Genomic DNA, 12,293 nt, shown 5'->3' with positions numbered 1-12,293 from the left:
CAGATGGTCTGCTGTCTACACAAAGTCCATATCCTTCCAATTCCCTGCCGGTTGTGTGCCTGCTGAAACGTCTGCAGGGTGAATCTCACTGCCCACTGCAGGGTGAATCTCACTGCCCACTGCAGGGTGAATCGTACTGCCCACTGCAGGGCGAATCGTACTGCCCACTGCAGGGCGAATCTCACTGCCCACTGCAGGGCGAATCTCACTGCCCACTGCAGGGCGAATCTCACTGCCCACTGCAGGGCGAATCTCACTGCCCACTGCAGGGTGAATCTCACTGCCCACTGCAGGGCGAATCACACTGCCCACTGCAGGGCGAATCACACTGCCCACTGCAGGGCGAATCGTACTGCCCACTGCAGGGCGAATCTCACTGCCCACTGCAGGGCGAATCACACTTTTTATATTACAAAATCCTTTATTACAAATTTCGGTGCTATACAATATATACAAAACAGTGGCAAACACAATTACTGCACTACAAATAGACAATAGACATTACATCAGAATGTTGCCATCTCTATCCACGATGGCATTTACACCCCGCGGAGCCCAACGGTCTCGAAACTCCTCCAAGGCCACTGTGGACTGCGCGTGTTCCTTTTCAATCGTACTGCCCACTGCAGGGCGAATCTCACTGCCCACTGCACCCTGGGCACAGCCAGCAGACATTGGGAGACAGGATGTTGAAGTGGAAAGGTGCTATCCAGTTCACTGGGGCAAACTGCTGTTCCCAGTGACAGCTGGCTTGTGGGACCTACGGCCGGCAAGAGGTCAGTTTAGGAGCCACAGCGGCGGAAACTCGATCAGTTAACACTTTCAGAAAGGAATTGATCAGGTACTCTGACCATTCTCAGGGTAGGAAAATGGGACATTTCACACCACCAGAATAGCCCTCACAGGCATGGGTCAATCTTACTTCTCTCCAACTGTGCTCTCGTCTGCCTCTCCCTTTCCCTCTGTGTGTGTGTGAGAGAGAGAGATACCTGCCCTCTTTATCTCTGTCTGCACTTCATTCTGGATTTGAAAACATTAGATGCTGGAAACTCAGGTCAGTTGACCCTGTGCAGACAGAAACTAGGATGAGTTCCAGGTTACAAAACCATATTCTGCTGCTTTGATCAAAGTCTACAAAACATTTTTCTTTGCACATGCTGCCGGAGTCCTGGGGTATTTCCAGTTTTGTCTGTGCATTTCTGCTGAAACATTACTCACACACTTTTCCTTTCGTTTCTCTGGATTTCTGTCATCTTGTTTTCACGCCCCCACCTCTGGTCCCTCTCCCCTAGCTCTATTCCCTCACCTCTATTCCCATCTCTATCCCCCTCTCCCCCTCCTCTGCCCACATCCTCCCCCATGTCTACCCCCTGTCTCTATCTCCCTTCTCTCTATCCTCCTTCTTCCTGGCCTCTACTTTCCTCTCTACCCTCTGCCTCCCCCATCTCTACCTGTTTTCCCCACATCTACCCCGTCTCTATCCCCTGTCTATCCCACATCTACCCCATCTCAATCTTGTCTCCCCCACTTCCACCCCCTCTGTCTCTATCTCCCCAACTTCTACTCCCCTCTCTCTATCCCTTTTCCTTCCCACTTCTACCCCCTCTGTCTCTATCCCATCTCCCCCATCTCTACCCCCTACATCCCTAAACCCTGTTTCCCCCACCTCTACCCCCTCTATCCCTAAACCCTGTCTCCCCTCTTCTCTCTCTTTCCTGCTTGCTGTTCCCCTCTTTCACTCTCCCTTTCTTTTACTCTCGTCCCTCTCCCTCCCCCTCTTCCTCTCCCCCTACCCCACCACATTACCAAACACCTTTCCTGCTCCATCCGGTCCCTGGGCCTTCTCTCTCAGACAGTGGGAGAGGGTCTGGGAGCTCTGGCACCAGCTGACCCGCTCTCAGCACTGCTCTTGAGAGCAGCAGACTCTCTGAAAGGCAGAATTAATATTTATTTATCAATGATGCAGTTCAAGGTGATTTACAATGGGATCAAAGAGCAGGTATGAAAATAAAGTAAAAATTAAAACATAGAAGTGAACAGGAAAATATGTCAGTAAAAGCAAGTTGAAATAAATCAATTTTGAGCTGCCGTTTAAAAGAGTCACCAGAGCCTTCAACCCTGAGTTCCTGAGTTTAGTAGCGCCATTTAAAAAACGCTGACCTGCTAATCATCTTTTGAGGGAAGTTGTTTAAATTAAGTGACCTGCAGAAGACCTGAGAGCGATTACAAAATGATATGATTCAGTGACGTAATCCCGTCCCAGACCATTGACAGCTTTAAAATCAGTTCTAAAAGATACAGGAAACCAACACGGAGTGGCCTGATCCCTCATCCCGGTTTTAGTTCAAGGTCGAGTAGCGGTGTTCCGAATGAGTTGAAAGTAAGGGGTTCATGTTTTATTGTGGAAACTGTGAGTTCTGTTGGCAGTAGTTTTCTGTTTATTGGCCTGAGCCAGTTCAATCATACTCTCACACCGCACTCAGGTTCATGATTAATTTAAACCTCGTGTCTCCATTTGTGGTCTCCGAGGTCCGGGAATATCGCAGCGGACCTTGGTGTGAAAAGGCAGGTCTCCATTGCTCTCCAAGCCAAGGGTTCACTCACACGTGAACGGTGTGAACTGCAGAGATTTCTTCAATCTCTCTCGTATCGACGGCAGAGATTGTCTTTTCCCAAAGGTGAGGGAGCACAACAGGAGAGGGGAAATGTTTACAGACGTAGAACCCTGTTGCATGCAAACAGGAGGCCATTTTGAACATGTCAGCTTGGTCTTCTGCCTTGTCCCATCTATGTGCCCATCCAGATTTCTCTTGTGTTACAATCAGACCTGCATTTACCCACTTCTGCCGGCTGCTCATTCCACATTAACGCCATCCTCTGGGTGACCAGGTTCTCCTTAAATATTTCACCTTTCACCTTTAACCCACGACAGCTAGTTCGAGTCTCACTCAAGCTCAGAGGGAAAAGCCTGCTTGCATTAACCCTATCTATACCCCTCATTACTTTTTATGTCTATCAAATCTCCCCTCATTCTGCTACACTCCAGGGAATAAAGTCCTAAACTATTCAGCCTTTCACGGTAACTCAGGTCCTCAAGTCCTGGTAACATCCTTGTACATTTTCTCTGCACTCTTTCAATCCTTATTGGTTAATCTTCCCTTAGGAAGGTGACCAGAATTGCACCCAATACTCCAGATTAGGCCTCAACAGCATCTCGTACAACTTCAACGTAACTTCACGTCTCCCGTACTCAAAACATTGATTTATGAAGGCCGATGTGCTGAATGTTCTCTTTCTCTATGATATTTATCCACATATTTAGTAAAGATTTGGGGTAAGTTTTATTTTATTTATTCAGAAATACAACACGGTCATAGGCCCTTCTGGCTCAATGAGCCAAACCACCTAGTAAAACCCAAGTGACCAGTTAACTGACAAACCAGGACATCTTTGGACGGAGGGAGGAAACCGGAACAGACACATGGGGAGAACGTGCAAACTCCTTACGGACAGCGGCAGAACTGAACCCTTATTGCTGGTGCAGTAAAGAGTTACAATAAAGTGTCGCCCCCTCACCTGTCCGATGCCCCATTTCTCACAGAGAGACTGTGGGTATCTGAACCAAGCTGTTAAATCAGGCGCTGGAGACAGAGTAACAATCCGGGCCTTTGAACAAGTTCACGGAGGAGAATCGGATAGAGTACATAGGCTAACTGCAGGAAAATGGCAACCGCATCTGCATCAGCTTCTGCACCCACTCCATCAGCATAGTGTGGCATCAGCATCAGGACCCACTCCATCCGCATAGACTGGTGTTCTGCATCAGGACCCACTCCATCAGCATAGTCTGGTGTCTGCACCAGGACCCACTCCATCAGCATAGACTGGCATCTGCATCAGGACCCACTCCACCAGCATAGACTGGCATCTGCATCAGGACCCACTCCACCAGCATAGTGTGGCATCAGCATCAGGACCCACTCCATCCGCATAGACTGGTGTTCTGCATCAGGACCCACTCCATCAGCATAGTCTGGTGTCTGCACCAGGACCCACTCCATCAGCATAGACTGGCATCTGCATCAGGACCCACTCCACCAGCATAGACTGGCATCTGCATCAGGACCCACTCCATCAGCATAGTCTGGTGTCTGCATCAGGACCCACTCCATCAGCATAGACTGGCATCTGCATCAGGACCCACTCCATCAGCATAGTCTGGCATCTGCATCAGGGCCCACTCCACCAGCATAGACTGGCATCTGCATCAGGACCCACTCCATCAGCATAGACTGGCATCTGCATCAGGACCCACTCCATCCGCATAGACTGGCATCTGCATAAGGACCCACTCCATCAGCATAGTCTGGCGTCTGCATCAGGACCCACTCCATCCGCATAGTCTGGTGTCTGCATCAGGACCCACTCCATCCGCATAGTCTGGCATCTGCACCAGGACCCACTCCATCAGCATAGACTGGCATCTGCATCAGGACCCACTCCATCAGCATAGTCTGGCATCTGCATCAGGACCCACTCCATCAGCATAGTCTGGCGTCTGCATCAGGACCCATTCCATCAGCATAGTCTGGTGTCTGCATCAGGACCCACTCCATCAGCATAGTCTGGCGTCTGCATCAGGACCCACTCCATCCGCATAGACTGGCATCTGCATCAGAACCCACTCCATCAGCATAGACTGGCATCTGCATCAGGACCCACACCATCAGCATAGTCTGGCGTCTGCATCAGGACCCACACCATCAGCATAGACTGGCATCTGCATCAGGACCCACTCCACCAGCATAGACTGGCATCTGCATCTGGACCCACTCCATCAGCGTAGTCTGGCATCTGCATCAGGACCCACTCCATCCGCGTAGTCTGGCATCTGCATCAGGACCCACTCCATCAGCGTAGTCTGGCATCTGCATCAGGACCCACTCCATCCGCGTAGTCTGGCGTCTGCATCAGGACCCACTCCACCAGCATAGTCTGGCATCTGCATGAGGACCCACTCCATCAGCATAGACTAGCATCTGCATCAGGACCCACTCCACCAGCATAGTCTGGCATCTGCATAAGGACCCACTCCATCAGCATAGTCTGGCGTCTGCATCAGGACCCACTCCATCCGCATAGTCTGGTGTCTGCATCAGGACCCACTCCATCAACATAGTCTGGCGTCTGCATCAGGACCCACTCCATCAGCATAGACTGGCATCTGCATCAGAACCCACTCCATCAGCATAGATTGGCATCTGCATCAGGACCCACTCCATCAGCATAGTCTGGCGTCTGCATTAGGACCCTCTCCACCAGCATAGACTGGTGTCTGCATCAGGACCCACTCCATCAGCATAGACTTGTGTCTGCATCAGGACCCACTCCACCAGGATAGACTGGCATCTGCATCTGGACCCACTCCATCCACATAGTCTGGTATCTGCATCTGGACCCACTCCACCAGGATAGACTGGCATCTGCATCAGGACCCACTCCATCCGCATAGACTGGTGTCTGCATCAGGACCCACTCCATCCGCATAGACTGGTGTCTGCATCAGGACCCACTCCATCCGCATAGTCTGGTGTCTGCATCAGGACCCACTCCATCCGCATAGTCTGGTGTCTGCATCAGGACCCACTCCACCAAGTTCAGGACAGTTATTACCACCCAACCATCAGGATCTTGAACCAAAGGGGATAACTCGCCTCACCCCATCACTAAGTTGTTCCCACAACCTATGGACTCATTTTCTAGGACCCTTCATCTCACGTTCTCAATATTTATTGCTGATTTATAATTATTTTTCTCCTTTTTGTATTTTCACCATTTATTGTCCGCCTGTTCTGTTGGTGTGGACTTCCATTGATTCTGTTGTGTTTCCTGTATTTACCGTGAATGGCTGCATCACCGAGGATCTCGCCTGGTCTGTTCATACCGGCTGTGTGGTGGAAAAAGCACAACAGCACCTCTTTCACCTCAGACTGTCGAGGACATTTGATGTGGGCCCCCAACTCCAAGGGACTTTCTACAGGGTCACAATTGAGAGCATCCTAACTGACTGTATCACTGCCTGATATTGGGAACTGTACTTCCCTCAAACACAGGACTCTGCAGAGAGTGGTGCAGGCAGCCCAGTAGATGTGAACTCCCCACAATTCAGAGCATTTACGAAGACAGATGTGTGAAAAAGGCCTGAAGGATCACTGGGGACCTGACTCACCCTAACCACAAACTGTTCCAGCTGTTACCATCCGGGAAATGGTACCGCAGCATAAAAGCCAGGACCAGCAGGCCATCAGACTAATTAATTCACACTGACACAACTGTATTTCTATGCTATGTTGACTGTCCTGTTGTACATAATATTTATTACAAATTACTATTAATTGCACATTTAGATGGAGATGTAACATAACGATTTTCACTCCTCACGTATGTGAAGGATGTAAGAAATAAAGTAAATTCAATTCAAGTCAAAATGAATCTCGGTAGGTGGTGACATATTCTACCTGCACTTTGAACCATGGGCCAAACAGCCCGACCTGAGCTTAATGACCGACTGCCGCGGGCTCCTTGTACAAACTGGCTTGGCTGTCTGACAAATGAGGCCTCAGTCAGCAAAGGGTTTGAACGGAGGTGATAGGTTTACCCGGCTATGAGAGGTGTAGGGCATAACATATAACCTCATATGGCCTACAGTCAGCCTTTCTCCCAGGGTAGGAAAGTCTAGTACCAGAGGGCCGAGCTTTAGGGGGATGTCTGGGACAAGATTTATTTACAGAGTGCTGGGTGCCTGGAAAGCATTGCCAGGGAGAGTTCAGGTTGAAGTTTATTGTCACTGACTGTGCATGTGTACAACCAATCGAAACAAAGTTCCTCTTGACCATGGTACACCCACAAACATATGTCATGCACAGCACATAAAACAAAATATTACCACAAAGAAATTAATAAAATGTAATTGAAAATGGAGGTGGAACAATGCAGCACAGATAAACAGTGAACAGTTCTCTGCCCTAGTGACAAGCTGCCAGTGGTGGTCATTGCTCTCACAGCCTGAGGGAAGAAGCTGATACCGAGTCTGGCAATCCTTGTCCTGATGCTCCCAAACCTCCTTCCTGATGGTCGTGGGTCACAGGTTGCGAGATGGGTGGTAGGGTCTCTCAGCAACGCTCTGGGCCCTTTGACTGCAGCGTCTGGTGGGGGTCTCAGAAATGCCTGAGTGTGCAGAGAGGTCGTGCAGGCAGAAGAGATTTGTTTAATTTGGGATCATCTCCAGCACGAACACAGAACATGGAGCACTTTAATTAAAGTTCAAAGTAAAATTTATTATCAGAGTGCATACCTGCGGGTGTTCTTAGCAAGCCTGTACAACATTAACTGTAAACATCAGGAATTGTTAAGTGTCAACAAACTGTGCAGATGCAGATATAAATAAATAGCAATAAATAACGGGCATGAAATAACAATATAACAGAATCATTAAATGAGTTAGCTATCCCCTTTTGTTCAAGAGCCTGATGGTTGAGGGGTAGTAACTGTGTGGCGAATCCTGAGGCTCTTTTACCTTCTATCTGATGGCAACAGCGAGATGAGAGCTTGGCCTGGTGGCGAGGGTCTTTGATGATGGGTGCTGCTTTTCTTTGGCAATGTTTCATGTAGATGAGCTCAATGGTTGGGAGAGTTTTACCCAGGAACTGGGCCAAATGCAGGACATTTTGCAGGAGTTTCCACTCAAAGGCATTGGTGTTCCCATACCAGGCCGTAACACGGCCAGTCAGCACACTTTGCACTGTGCATCTATAGAAGATTGGCAAGGGTTTTGATGATGTGCTGGAGCTCCACAGACTCCTGAGGAAGTAGAGGAGCTGTTGGGCTTTCTTCACAATAATATTTATATGATTGGTCCAGACAGATCCTCTACGATAGTAGCACCCAGGAATTTAAAGCTACTGACCCTCTCCACCTCTGATCCTATGATGATTACTGGGTCATGGACCTCTGGTTTCCCTCCTTGAAGTCTACAATTAGCTCCTTTGTCTTGATGACATTGAGTGAGAGGTTGTTGCTATAACACTACTCAGCCAACTTTTCAATCCCCCTCCTGTATGCTGATTCATCACCACCTCTGATACAGCTCACAACAGTGGTGTCACCGGCAAACTTGGACACGGTGCTGGAGTTGTACTTAGCCACACAGCCAGAGGTGTAAAGTGAGTAGAGCAGAGGACCAAGGTGCTCCTGTGCTGATGGAAATTGTGGAGGAGATGCTTTTGCCAATCCAAACTGACTTGGGTCTGCAAGTGAGGAAATCCGGGATCCAATTGCACAAGGGATGCTGAGGCCTGGGTATTGGAGTTTACTGATCTGTTTTGAGGGGGTGATGGTGTTAAATGCTGAGCTGTAGCCAATAAGGAGCATCCTGATGTATGCATCTTTGCTGTCCAGATGCTCTGGGGTTGTGTGAGATGGCATCTGCTGTCAACCTGCTGCTGCTTCGGTAGGTAGGTGAATTGGAGCGGATCCAAGTCCCCACTCAGACAGAATCTAACCTTCCTGCCCCTGTGCTGTACTGTTGTATGGGTTGCAGGGCAACGCCAGAGCTTTGGGATGAGTGGGAGGGGGTAGGCGGTGTTAGGGCTGAGGGATAGAGACGTTCTGGGAGAGAGAAACTGGAAGGTGAGCACTTGGGAGAGGAGGGTGGGACTGAGTGCTGTAAGATCAGCTCTGTTCCCCGATCTGACCCTGGAGCAGAACACTTTAAACAGTGTGAGTGCAGAAGCAGCAGCCAGTTGGGCATTGCCCCAAGTGACTGGGGCTGAAATCTGGCTCGCTGGGCTGGGACACTACACTTGGCTGTCGTGCTCCTCGCTCTGAACCGTGTTAATGCCCCTCCTTCTCTTCACTGGCTTCCTCCTGCATGCTCTGAAATATTTGGGTCAGTTCCCAAAACTTTGTGTTCTGGCCCTTAAACATCTGTGCAAGAGAACCGCAGCAAGTATTGATGATGTGTGCCAGCTGTCTCATGGGTAGTCCTCCCAATGACAGCAGATCCTTGTTGGTTCTGGGTTGCTCTTGTAGGGGAATGTAATGGGTGACAGATGACACACATTGTTCACAATAGAAACTCTTCCACGTAACTCACAAACACTGTCACTGAGTTCTTGTGTTCACTGTAAGGGACTGTGTCTGACGTGCTGATGTCACTGACTGCTTTTGGCGTGTTTAATGAAAGTAAAGGGCTTTTGCTAAGCACAGACTGAGAAGACTCTCGTATGTTTTATTCGCAAAATCCTACGCCGTCAGCAGCTCCCGCCCCGTATGGGCTGCTTCACACCCTCCACTTCCTAGCCCTTGTCCACCATCCTGACACGCCATGGCGGTCAGTCTTTCCAGCTGGAGGAGAGGGGATCCCCAGTGGAAGTCCCTTTTCGAGGGAGTTCTTCCCATGCACATTGGGGATCTGGGGTGGAGGCTGCTGCATAGAGCGATGCCTTTAGTTTGTACGTGGATCTTCCAGCTGCATGTCACTTCTGCGGGCTGGAGGAGACCATGCACCACATGAACATGGAGCATATCTGCATGGGCTACTTCTCACCTTCTGGTTGCATTTTAGCCCCACCTTATTTAAATACTGTACGGTCTTCCAGTAAGGAGGGGGCATGGAGGGATGAGGATGTCCTTGTCAACTTGCTCCTGGGACTGGCGAAATCAGCCATCTGTGGGTCTTGGAAACGGGTGGCGGCAGCATCTGCCCAGGTAAACTGCCCGGCAATGTTTAGGGGGTATGTTCGTATCCGGGTAAACATTGAGGAAGAACACGACCAGTGCACGGTGACCATAGAGGCGTTCCGGGATCGTTGGGCTCTGCAGTGGGGGGGGGGGGTGTAATTGTCATCATTGACAGAGATGGAAACATTTTAGCTTAATGTGTATTGCCAATTTGTAGTGAAGTGATTATTTTAGTCACTGGTTTTATATATAGCACTGAATTGTAATAAAGATATTTTGTATAAAACTCCGTGTTATCTGTGATAGGCCGCCGGTGGCTCAGCAGGCCAGGCAGCGTCTATGGAAAAAAGAGTAAACAGTCGATGTTTCGGGCCGAGGCCCTTCACCAGTCCTGATGCTGCCTGGTCTGCTGAGTTCCTCCAGCATTTGTGTGTGTGTTGCTTGGATTTCCCGCATCTGCAGGTATTCTCTTGTTTGTGACTCTATGCCATGAGCTGTTTCTGACGGGGTGAGTGTGGGTCTTCAGGCTCCTGTATCTACTCCCCGACGAGAAGAGGACAAGCCCCAGGCAGAGCCACCACATATTCCCAGGAGGGAGCAGTTTACTCCCCTGTGTCTGTGCACCCCCTCGGGCCATGGTCAGAGACACCGTGAAGTTCCCTCTACGTTATTCAGACCAAGGTGTGGGACAGCCTGAGATTACCTGATCACAGGCACCTGACTCCAGGAGGTCCCACACTTTGCTCCTGTTGATATCTACATCGATTTCTACCGTCCATCCCACAACCTCTTTGACCCACGATTATCGGAAGGAGGTTTAGGAGCAGCAGAACTTGGACTGTCAGACTGGGTAACAGCTTCTTCCCTCAAGCTGTGAGGCTGATGAATACCCTGTTACCACCGAGGTCTCATCACAAGGGCAGAGAGCTGTTCACCTGTCCAGCATAGTTCACAAGTATTCTGAATTATATTTTATTAATCTGTTTACGGTAATATTCAGTGTTCTGTGCTGTGTGTGATGTACGTTTGAGGGTGCACGGTGGTGGGGAGGAAAGTTATTTCGTTTATCTACAGGCAGATGACGATAAACTTCGACGAATTTGCCTCGACATCTTCTTGCCAGATGTGTCCACCTGCCCGTTGTAACTTCTGGATGCTGCGCAGAGCACGAGGCCGCACCTGAGAGGTGGTGGAACGTATCCCAACCTTTGGTCGCCTGTTCCGCCTCTGGAACCACTGGAAGTTGACAACTCTCTGTGCAGCCTCCTCCCATGCACAGGGCTCCGAATGAGCTTCTTTTCCCATCTTTTCTCTGGCGGAGGTTCCTGAGCTTTCACGGGACTGTCTCGGAGTGTGGGACACAGTGACCCCGATCAGGGTGCTCCTGTATGGGAGGGGCAAGCTGTGCCTTGGCTTGGACCAGGCAGGGCTCGAACGGGTCCAGAAACCCCGGGATTACCACGGAAGCCTCCCGGAGCGGAAAGGAGCAGGAATGTAGAGCAATCCCGACTGAGCCTAGAGTTCCGTCTGCTTTGTTGTAGGAAGAGTATGGAGGCTTTGGAGAGGGTGCAGAAGAGGTTCACCAGAACACTGCCTGGATCAGAATCAGAATCAGGTTTAATGTCAGCGGCCTGTGTCATGAAATTTGTTGTTTCGTGACATCAGTAAATCGCAATACATAATAATAAAAATTGTGAATTACAATAAGGAGTATCTATATTAAAAAGTTAAATTACATAAGTAGTGAAAAAAGAAAAAAAGTAGTGAGGTAGCGTTCATGGGTTCAATGTCCATTCAGAATTGGATGCTGGAGGGGAAGAAGCTGTTCCTGAATCGTTGAGTGTGTGCCTTCAGGCTCCTGTACTTCCTGTCTGATGGTAGCAATGAGAAGAGGGCATGACCTTGGTGATGGGGGTCCTTAATGATGGATGCTGCCTTTTTGAGGCATCACTCCTTGAAGATACCCAGGATACTAAGGAGGCTTTTGCCCATGATGAGTTTACAACCCTCTGCAACTTACTTTGACCCTGTGCAGTACCACGCGCCCCCCCCCCCCACATCAGCCTGTGATACAACCAGTTAGAGAGCTCTCCATGGTGCATCTGTAGAAATTTGCGAGTACCTTTGGTGACCTGCCAAGTCTCCTCAAACTCTGAATAAAGTATAGCCTCTGTCTTTGCCATCTTTGTAATTGCATCGACACGTTGGGCCCAGGGCCCAGGATAGATCTTCAGAGATGTTGACACCCAGGAAGTTGAAGCTGCTGACCCCTCGAAGAGGATGGGTGTGTGCATCCTCCGCTCACCCTCATGAGGTCCACGGTCAAACCTTGGTCTTACTGATGTTGAGTGCAAGGTTTTGCTACGACAACACTCAACCAGGTGATCTGCCTTGTTCCTGTACACCTCCTCGTCACCGCCTGAAATTCAGCCAGCAGTAGTAGTCTCGGGAGATGTATAGATGGTATTTGAGCTGCACCCACCACACAGTGATGGGTGTAGGGAGAGTGGAGCAGTGGGGTCAGCACACACCCCTGAGGTGCGCCAGTGTTG

The sequence above is a fragment of the Hypanus sabinus genome, chromosome 9 (genome assembly GCF_030144855.1).
Source record: "Hypanus sabinus isolate sHypSab1 chromosome 9, sHypSab1.hap1, whole genome shotgun sequence".
Classification (NCBI taxonomy): Eukaryota; Metazoa; Chordata; class Chondrichthyes; order Myliobatiformes; family Dasyatidae; genus Hypanus; species Hypanus sabinus.
Note: the sequence above shows the minus strand (reverse complement) of the source record.